Genomic DNA, 8,968 nt, shown 5'->3' with positions numbered 1-8,968 from the left:
CTGCCTCCGTTCTGCCTGCAGATGTGTGCCAGCTGTTGTGGGATCACCTCCCACGTTAGCCTAGGTGCTCCTAGTGCTGATCAGAGTAAAATATGCACAAGTCAAGTCTCCTGGGATGCAGCTGGCTGTTTTTCTCTTAGTCCTGCAGCGCTTTGGAGTTGGACATGTTTTGGTGCCTTTTCAACAGGAGCAGCCTGCCCTGGATATTTTTTTCCCATTTGCCAACAGGTGACTGTCCCTAAGGTGTCTGCAATGACAGAGCATAGGCCATCTCCTGTAAGATGACACAGAGTCACTGAGCTGGCTGGCTCCAGCCATGTGCTTGGGTGCCTCTGGCTAACTGTTGTCCAGCAGCATGCAGGGACCTCCACGTGGCCCACATCCTGACTCTTGTCTGGTTTCTGCCACTTGGCCATGTCTGGTGAGGAGATTGTTCCTGCCCTTGGGGCCTGCCTCAGTGATGACCCCATCAGAGACCTTCTTTCTCCCAGGTGACCAGATACACACAGGTGGGATGCCAGGAGAGAAGTCCCAGCATGATCCTTCCAGTCCTCCCCTTGCCAGGATGAGCCCTAGACCTGGGGGAGCAGGTAGCCAACCTCATAGCCACTCTCTGAAGCACACGTGCAAGTTGTTGGAGAAAAACACAGGCGTCTCAGGCAACCTCAGCAGCTGCTTAATGAGTCTTGGCTCATCCTAGTATGCCAAACATTTGACCAGATGAAATCGTTGCTGGCTGATGCAGCATCTCCATTCCCACTGTTCAGTCCACAGCAAAATGAAAGGCAAGCGCTTTTGACCGAAACCTGGCACGAGCCCCCAGCCAGCGGCCTCACTGTCTGCGCCATAGGATGGTGTCCAGCAGTGAGGCCAGTCTGCACATGGTCTGCACCTGGGTCAAGGATGTATGTTATTAAAGAAGGCAACTCCCTTGGCAATGACCTTGTTCTCCGAGGTGGTAGCCCTTGGGCTTCTCAATGTCTCTAGTGTGTCAGAGATGCTGTTACATCATGAACCGATGGGTTGTCCTCTTTCCATGGAATCCTCCAGGTATGATCCCTTGGGTGAAGAGCTACAGACCTTCCTCCAGCAGTTCCTCTAGCAGCCTCTGCGTTGTCTCCTCACCGTGCACTCTCTGCCCAGCCCAGCCTTGTGTGCCCAGACCTCTCCTCTGTCCTGGGCAGGACAGGAACATGGGTACACACACAGCCGAGGTGACCACCAGTGAAAGAACTGAAGTACAGAATGAGTAAGGTATTTCTGTTTTGGAAGTCACATCTTCCCTTCAAAGACTGCAAAGCCACCTTCCTTTTGAACTGAGAAGGCCAGCTAAGTCACTGGTGCAAACGCTGCTTCAGCAGAGCTTTGCATTTGCCGTGTCGGGGTCCCTCTGGCTGAATACTCCAGAACCGCAAAGGATCAGAGCAAAGTCCCCAAGTGAAATGGGGTGAAATGGGCCAGTGTGCAAGGGGGAGAGTGAGCAGAAGTGTCAGGGAGCAGGGCTGGCTAGCCAGGCACGGTGCTGCGTGAAACACACTTATTCTTGCATTGAGTTTGCTGCCTGGCTTCGTTTGCTTAATTGTTTGTTTTCACAGATAGCACTGGGTTGTGCAATCATTTTCTTTGAAAACGGGACTCAGCTCACGTTATTTCACCTAAATGGGCTGATGTTGGGTGAAGCAAAAGCTGTTTTGCTGGCAGCCCTGGTCCCCTGCCAGTGACATGTACTCGGGATGTTGCCTCAGAGAACGATTGTCTTGTCCCGATGTCAGGCGTGTCCTGGGGCCCCAGCACAGCACTGCGCATGGCAGCTGGGACACATATAAGCCAACCCCCCAAAAAACTAGTGGCATGCAGCTCCAGCTGTGGCATAAAGGTATTTTGAATGGGCAGGAGGGGCTTTTTGCCATCCAAGCTTCAGGGTTACCAGCATTAAAAGGTAAAGTAGCTTAAGCATTTAGTCCTGGGTAGAGGGGGGGTTTGGAGGCTTTTGAAACTTTTGGAGGTGAGAAAGGAAGGTGGAAAGAAATGGCATGCTGTTATTTCTAAGGGGTGAGGGAAGCTTTATTCCAACTCAGCCTACTTCTCTTGTATTGGCAAACTGGTTGGCTCTGGAAGTGGGCTATCCAGATGTAAATGCACTGCTGTAAGAGTTGTTTTATGTCTCACTTTCATGGAAAATAAACTGATAGGTACTTCATAGCAAGTTTTTTTTGAGCAAGGGCTGTGTATTTTCCTTTGCTGGGAAGGCAGCCCTCTCTTTCCGAATGCTGCTGCCTCATGTTGTAGTGATAAGAGAGCACTGCCCCGTGCAGGTTTGGACCACTGCCCTGATGGTCCTGTGCTGCCTTGCAACATAATGCAGATGGGTAAGATGTGAGTGGATAAGATGCTAGTCCACCCACAGCATAATTCTCGTAAAATGTCCGGGAAGGGGATGGAGTAAAGCTGCTCTATATTTTTTGCTACTTGGGTAGAGACAATGTGTTAGATTCGCTGGACATTTGCAAACTCACATCTCTTCCTCTGTACATCGTCCTTTGGAAAAGTTAATATTGCCCCTCGGGGAGAAAAATAACATATATGGGAAAAGCATATATGAAAAGCAACTTGTCTGTCAAAGTACAGATGTCAGAAGCTAAGCTCTTTGACCTATAGCTTAATTCCAGAAAAAGCACTTCGTTTTGGATGAGCAGAAAATAAGCTGGAAATGATGAAACTGATCATATGTTTGAACTTTAATTTTGTTGATGGATGGCAGTTGTATGAGTAGCTGCCCCTACAGTTCTTGGTTTAAATCATCTGGGCTTTTAATATTGACCTTTCTGTGAATTGGTGACATCAGAAAACCTATTACCCAATTCAGATTTTGCCAATCTTCTTCAAAAGTAGTTTTATTTGTGAATATCATATTTGTAAGAAAGGGGATATTTCTGGCATGTCAGGCATCTTAAGCCTTGGCTATGTTTTGTCCTACTGGTGTAAATGAAGTTTTCCCAGAACTGACACTAGTGAAGTGTTGTCTCAAGCTGGAGCTGTTTGGACCAAAGTTCCTTCCTCCAAGATTTGCCCTAAGAACTCGCTTTCGAAATGCTGAGAGGAAAAAGGAATTTGGGACATTATAATTATCAAGGAGGAGGCTGATGAGCTTGGCCAAGGATGAGGAAGGCGCTCTCTCAAATTCTGTTTTTGAGAAATGTGGAGAAGTACTCCCCCAGGAGACTGAGAGCTGGAGAATTTAGGAACCTCCTAACAGCCTATTTGCCCTTGTTTTGGTATTGTATTAGTTGGAGTATTGCCCAGCCTTTTTTTGGGTGTGAAGGTGTGGCTCTGGGCAGGCAGCCACCAAGGTGTGTGGGCATCTGTAGAGTCCGGAGACAGAAAGAATTTAAGAAAACTCCCCTGCTTTGAGCAACCCAATGTGCTCTCATGAAATTGCTCACTGAACTGTGTTCAATACGCTCTACTTAATGTCCTGACGAAACTGAAATACTATCTTGTGTAAACTGCGATTCAAAAGAGTTATCAAATTTCCATTTATCTGAAACAATTTGTTGAAGTCTGTTATTTTTAAAAAAATTGCATGTTTTTGGAGTGTAGAGCCAGACATTAATATACCTCTGAGATGGAAGCTTTACAACTGTGTGTATGGTTTGTGGTTTACATGTCAGATAATAATCTAATTTCAGTATGGAAATATTTAACTGGCATCCAGTTGTAGATTTGATTGGAACATCCTTTGGTTGGGGTTTATAGCCTGCACAGCTGAGTGGGCAGGATTTCCTGAAGGGATCAGGCCCCAGGTCACTGGTGGAGGTGAGACTGGGATGATCACGAGTTACTTGTGGGAAACGGGGTGGGAGAAGGAAATGGTACAAGGAGGTCTAGAGTCACCTGTGGGCAAGTGGTGTTTGGGGATGGGGAGGTTCCTTACCTCAGGCCCTAATTGCTGGGGAAGAGGCAGAAGTATTACCTTGGTGCATATACATTTCATACCCCTCTGGTACCCTGGGATGAGGAACCACAAGTGGCTGGCCAGTAGCTCCTCCCCAGCTTTTCGCCCTAAGAAAGTTATAACTCCCATATCTCCCCCTTTCATTGCAAAGTCTTACCAAGCAGATCTGACAGGAGGTTGGGTCAGCACTTGTTGGCACCATGCCTGCGCGGCAATAATCCCACACTTCCTGAAGGGAGGCAGGAGGGCTTTCTTCTGCCTTGGAAGGAGAAGGAGGCATCAGAGTTTCTGCTGCAGATTCTTCTTTCTAGGGGAGCACTGATGAGTGAGTGGCCAGAGAAAAGACATGATTTGCGACAAGGTGTATCCGTGACCCTGTCCCCGTGTCCCCAGCGTTTAATCCGACTGTCAGATCTGTGGGCAGGAGGGAGTTTTTCCTTAGTCAGATAGACACCACCAGTTGGGATTTGCTACCTTCCTCTTCGGCACTGACAACTCCTGATGGTCGTGTGGGGCACTGGTGAGAACCACAGCCTGCCACTGCCGGGGCTTGGAGGGAAGCTTGCGCTCTTCTCTCTTTCTGTGGCACGTATACGTTTGTAGTATTTGGCCTTTGCTACAGCTCTGAAGTGTGGTGTGAGGTGCTGGGAGGGACTTTGTGGCCCGTGGCACGTAGAATAGATGCTTTGTGGGTTCCTCTGGACTGAAGTCCCATTTGCTGACTGTCCAGCCGTTGTGTCCCACTGTTACCATACTCAGTTGATGCGTCATTGGTGTGATTCTGATCCGATTGTTGTGTAGGTTTATTTATTGTTCAAGTCAATATTGCTAATGGCCACTTGATTTGCAGGGGAGGGATAGGCATGCTTGAGTTGAGTTTAGTTTTATTTTTGTTTGGTAGTTACCAGAATGTTGAAAACTGAGGCCAGGTCATACCTCCTTCAGCAAGCAACATATGTCCAGCACCTGGGACAAACATCAAGTGATCAACCTCAAACAACAGAACAGCTTCTCTGAAATTAGCCTTTGGTTCTTAGACCCATAGCCATGAATAACACCCACTCCCTGTACTGGGAGTGTAAAATACGAGCTCCAGGACAAATGATAATAAATGAGCCCAAATGAATTCTCCCCTCCAGGAAATGATTTAATACATAAGGCTGCCCCATCAGACGCTTCTCCGGGGACTGTGATGTAAGTGTAAGGTGAAGTACTATCGCAATAACCGCATGTGTATATTCCTACCAGCTCTATTAACTGGCGACATATAAGTCAGGGTCAAGATGTCTGTACCCTTAGGCTGACATTACATGTAGTTTCAGCACGAAAAAAGCCGTTTGAATCCCTTGATCTCTCTGTAGATATCAAAACAATCCTGGGGACCTGTCCTGTTACCTCCACTCGTCACTGCCTCTGCCACCTCCTGCAAAAGAATCATACGAAGATCCAGCGAGAGACAGGAAAATGGAGACGGAGAGAAGGAAAGCGGAACAACTCTTCACAACCTGCTGTAATTGTTGACTACGGGAGAAGTGCCCAGGGTACCAAATCAGCTCAGGAGGACAGAGTGAGTGATGGTGCTGCGTGTTCATGAGCATTTTTCTCTCTTTCTAGGAGCTGCAGATCTTTGGGCAAACTCCTGAGTGACAGAGGCAAGTGAAACTGCCAGTGGGTGGTGCATGGGCATCTCTAATGCTTGCAAATACAAGCCTAGCGCTGCCCGTGCCCGCTGCATGTATTCTATTTATACCACAGCAGAGGGAGCGTTGGCAAAGCATCTCGGAGGAGCAACCTTTTGTTATACCTACCGCTGCTCCCTTCCCTCTCCCTGCAACCGACACAAAAATAATCACAATAATAAGGGTCGTGCGGTTAATTGATTCGCTGCCTTGTGACCGTGCTGCAGCCAACTCGGCCATCGCCTGGTTGTTGCATCTTGCGTCGCTGGGATTGCTTACAGGGAAGGGAGCACCTGAAATAGGACGTTTAGGATCCATTCACCTGGCTGCTTCTCCCAACAACTCACTCCATTCTGGCCTTTTTTCCACGTCTGCTAGAAGGCCGGATCAAGATGTTGATTTTCCTCGTGCTGTTCCCCAGGCTCAGCGCTGAGGGACTATATTTGAAATCAGAGAGTGAGCTGTGTGTTAAGAAATAGCTCTGGCACTAAAATGTTTAAAATTACTCTTTGTTTGCCTGACTTCTCTCCTAATTTAGATTATCCAAATCCAGATTCCCCCCAGACTTGCCCACAAGATGGAATTCTAAGAAAATATTGTTTTGTTTCATTTGTTTTTTAACGTCCACATTTCTCACATTTCCTGTTCCAATTTCAAAGTGGGCCTGAGCTCCTCCGCTGACATTGCTCCGGCTGTTATTTTGGGGATCTGAGAGAGGGGAGAAAAAATAAACGAAGTGTGGGGAATGCATTTCTTCCATTTCCCCCTTGTCAGCCACAGGTTCTTTCAGGCGAGTCGGTAAAGAGTTACTGACATTCCTCTCTTTTCAGGTCAAATAGAAGGATTAGACGAAGGGTATTACAAACATGGGTCAAGATATTAAAAAATGGGATGCCTAAATTTAGGATCCTGATTTTGTATTTTGAGACCCTAAATAAGGGCTTGATCTTGTGCCCTTTGAAGCCACTGCCAAAGCTTCCACTGAATTCAATCTGCAAGATGAAGTCCTAAATTATGGTCAGGTTCTTAAAAGTTCTCAGCGTCTCACAGCTCCAAATAAGTCATCACTCAGCCTCTTTGCAAATCACGCGTCTTCCCTTAAGTGCCTAAACACGGAGCTCGTGCTTTTAGGTATTCCATATTTAAAATCCTGCCTGTTGATGCCGTCTTTCTTTCTGTCTCAGGAGCCATTGACATGGGGGAGATAACAAGGCTAATAAAGAAGCGTGGCTGGGACACGCATTGATTTGCTTTTTCGGTGAGCGGTGCTTAGCACGAACACTGCGGATTCTATAGCAATGTCAGTATTTATTACGGTGTAACGTTAACATGGAAGGCACATGAATGTCCTTGCCGGCGCCAGAATTCAGGCAAGTACATGACCATTTGCACAAACTTCACATGCACCGCTCTCCTGGTAACAGGATGTTGGCAGGTGGGAAGATCACAGGATCCAGATGAAACCCAAGACAAGACGAGCAATCCTGTAGTGGTAATTTTAGAAGCTGGGTTCTGTACATTATTTACAGTACATTGTAGCTTTAAGGGGATAAGGCTAGCCCTTGCCTTACCTCGTGGATTTAATCTTTTCTGTGAGATTTCTGTGGGGGACTTTCAGCAGCGCAGCAGCCGGAGGGATTTCGTCCATCCAGAGGAGTGTTAAAATTAGAGATTGTTTCTTGTAGAGCTATGTTCATTCATAAAATGCCCATGTAGCAGGGGGGGAAAAGGCACCTAGGACCTTCTACCAAATAAAGAGGCAAAAAAAAAGCAGCGAGTGAGCTCTCTGCTTGCTGCGGATCTGAAGTGCAGAGGCCTGGCATGAGGAGAGAGCTGCTCACAGAGGCCTGTGACAGAGTCAGAAGCGGCTCCTGCCTCGGGGAGCTTGAATTTGGCTTTACCTTTAGTTAGCGAAATATCCCCTCTTTTTTCCAGGGTGGGGCTTGAAGCCTCCCTATCTCTTGGAGGACATTTTTGGCAATTGCATTCTGAATACGGGAAACTCCAGTTGTTTTGGATGGATATTCGTTTCTTCAGAAACCCTCTGCAACAATCAGTTAAAAAAAAAATAATGGAGAGAGCAAAGAAAAAGGGATTCTTTTGCAATATTTGAACAACACCCACCACTCCTCTGTAGAAACGTGATCCCTGAGGGGAAAGGGATTATATTCTCCTCCAGGCTTTTGTCTAGGCTGGATTTCTCCCCTCGCCCAGGAGGAAGGCAGTGGGCTCCGGGGGTGCAAGGTGTGACCCCGCAGCCGGAGCAGCGGAGGGGCCAGGCGGGAGCAGAAGTCGCTCCTTGCTTAAACAGACTTGTCACTCGTCTCCCAGCCTTCCATGGGATCAGTGTGACCCAGGCGACATCCCCATGCACACCACCAAGGGGTGACACAAAATCTTTAAAAAATAAACAAAGGGAAGAAGAGGTCTGAGATCTACCAAAAGCAAAGATATATTTTTATTTTTTTTGTTTCGTGTGTTTCCCTCAGCCAGCAGGTGCCTCTATAGAGCCAACGCTTTGCCTGTATCAGTAGGAGTCTGTGGCACAGCACTGGAATACCTGCTTTCCAATGATAATGTGGCCTTTTCTTTCTTCGGTGTCTTTTTCCCCTTCCCCCTCCTCCAGCCCGTGGAATCTGCCAGCCAGGACTTCCATTCCCGCTGCCACCCAAGGTCCTTGGAGGACGGTGGCAGGAGAGCGATTTATGTATGTTGACACATGCATATTGTTGCTATATATCCCATACAAGGAAATTTAGCGTGTCAGACAAGCGAAGGAACTGACTTGGGGAATGCCTGGGGTAACCCCAATGAGAGAATCTGCCTTTTTGCCCTTCAAATACCTTCCCAGAAAGCAAGGTTCGGGGGAGGTTTGTCTAGCAAAATCTTCACCCCTTCAGCACGACACTGGGCCCCTGCTCAGCCGGTGCAGGCAGGCCCCCTGAGCCAAGGCGGCTGGCACTGGATAAAGAGGAATAAAACCCAACTGAGGATGACCCCCCTCTGCCCCTTTAGCACATAGCTGCTAAGAAATCACTGTATCTGAAAAGCAAAGGCCTTGGCCAGGGTAGTGGGAGGGGAGGGAGGGAAGGACGACGACCATGATCTCAGTTTGTCCCCTGCTGTCCCCCTCCCCCCAAATGGCTCCGCTGGACTTTGGAGCAATTCCCACGGGTAAGGTGAATTTTGACCCGAACGTGCATCCATCGGCGGGGCAGAAAGGGTGGAGGAAGCGTGGCCCGTGGGGCGGCCGGGGGCGGAGGAGGGGGGGAAGGCAGGGCGGGGAAGGTTGCGGGGGGGTGTAACGTGGGAGCCGCCGGGGGTCTGCGGTCCC

This window comes from Chroicocephalus ridibundus, chromosome 3 (assembly GCF_963924245.1).
Source record: "Chroicocephalus ridibundus chromosome 3, bChrRid1.1, whole genome shotgun sequence".
In the NCBI taxonomy this organism is placed as follows: domain Eukaryota; kingdom Metazoa; phylum Chordata; class Aves; order Charadriiformes; family Laridae; genus Chroicocephalus; species Chroicocephalus ridibundus.
This window is presented reverse-complemented; position numbering follows the sequence as displayed.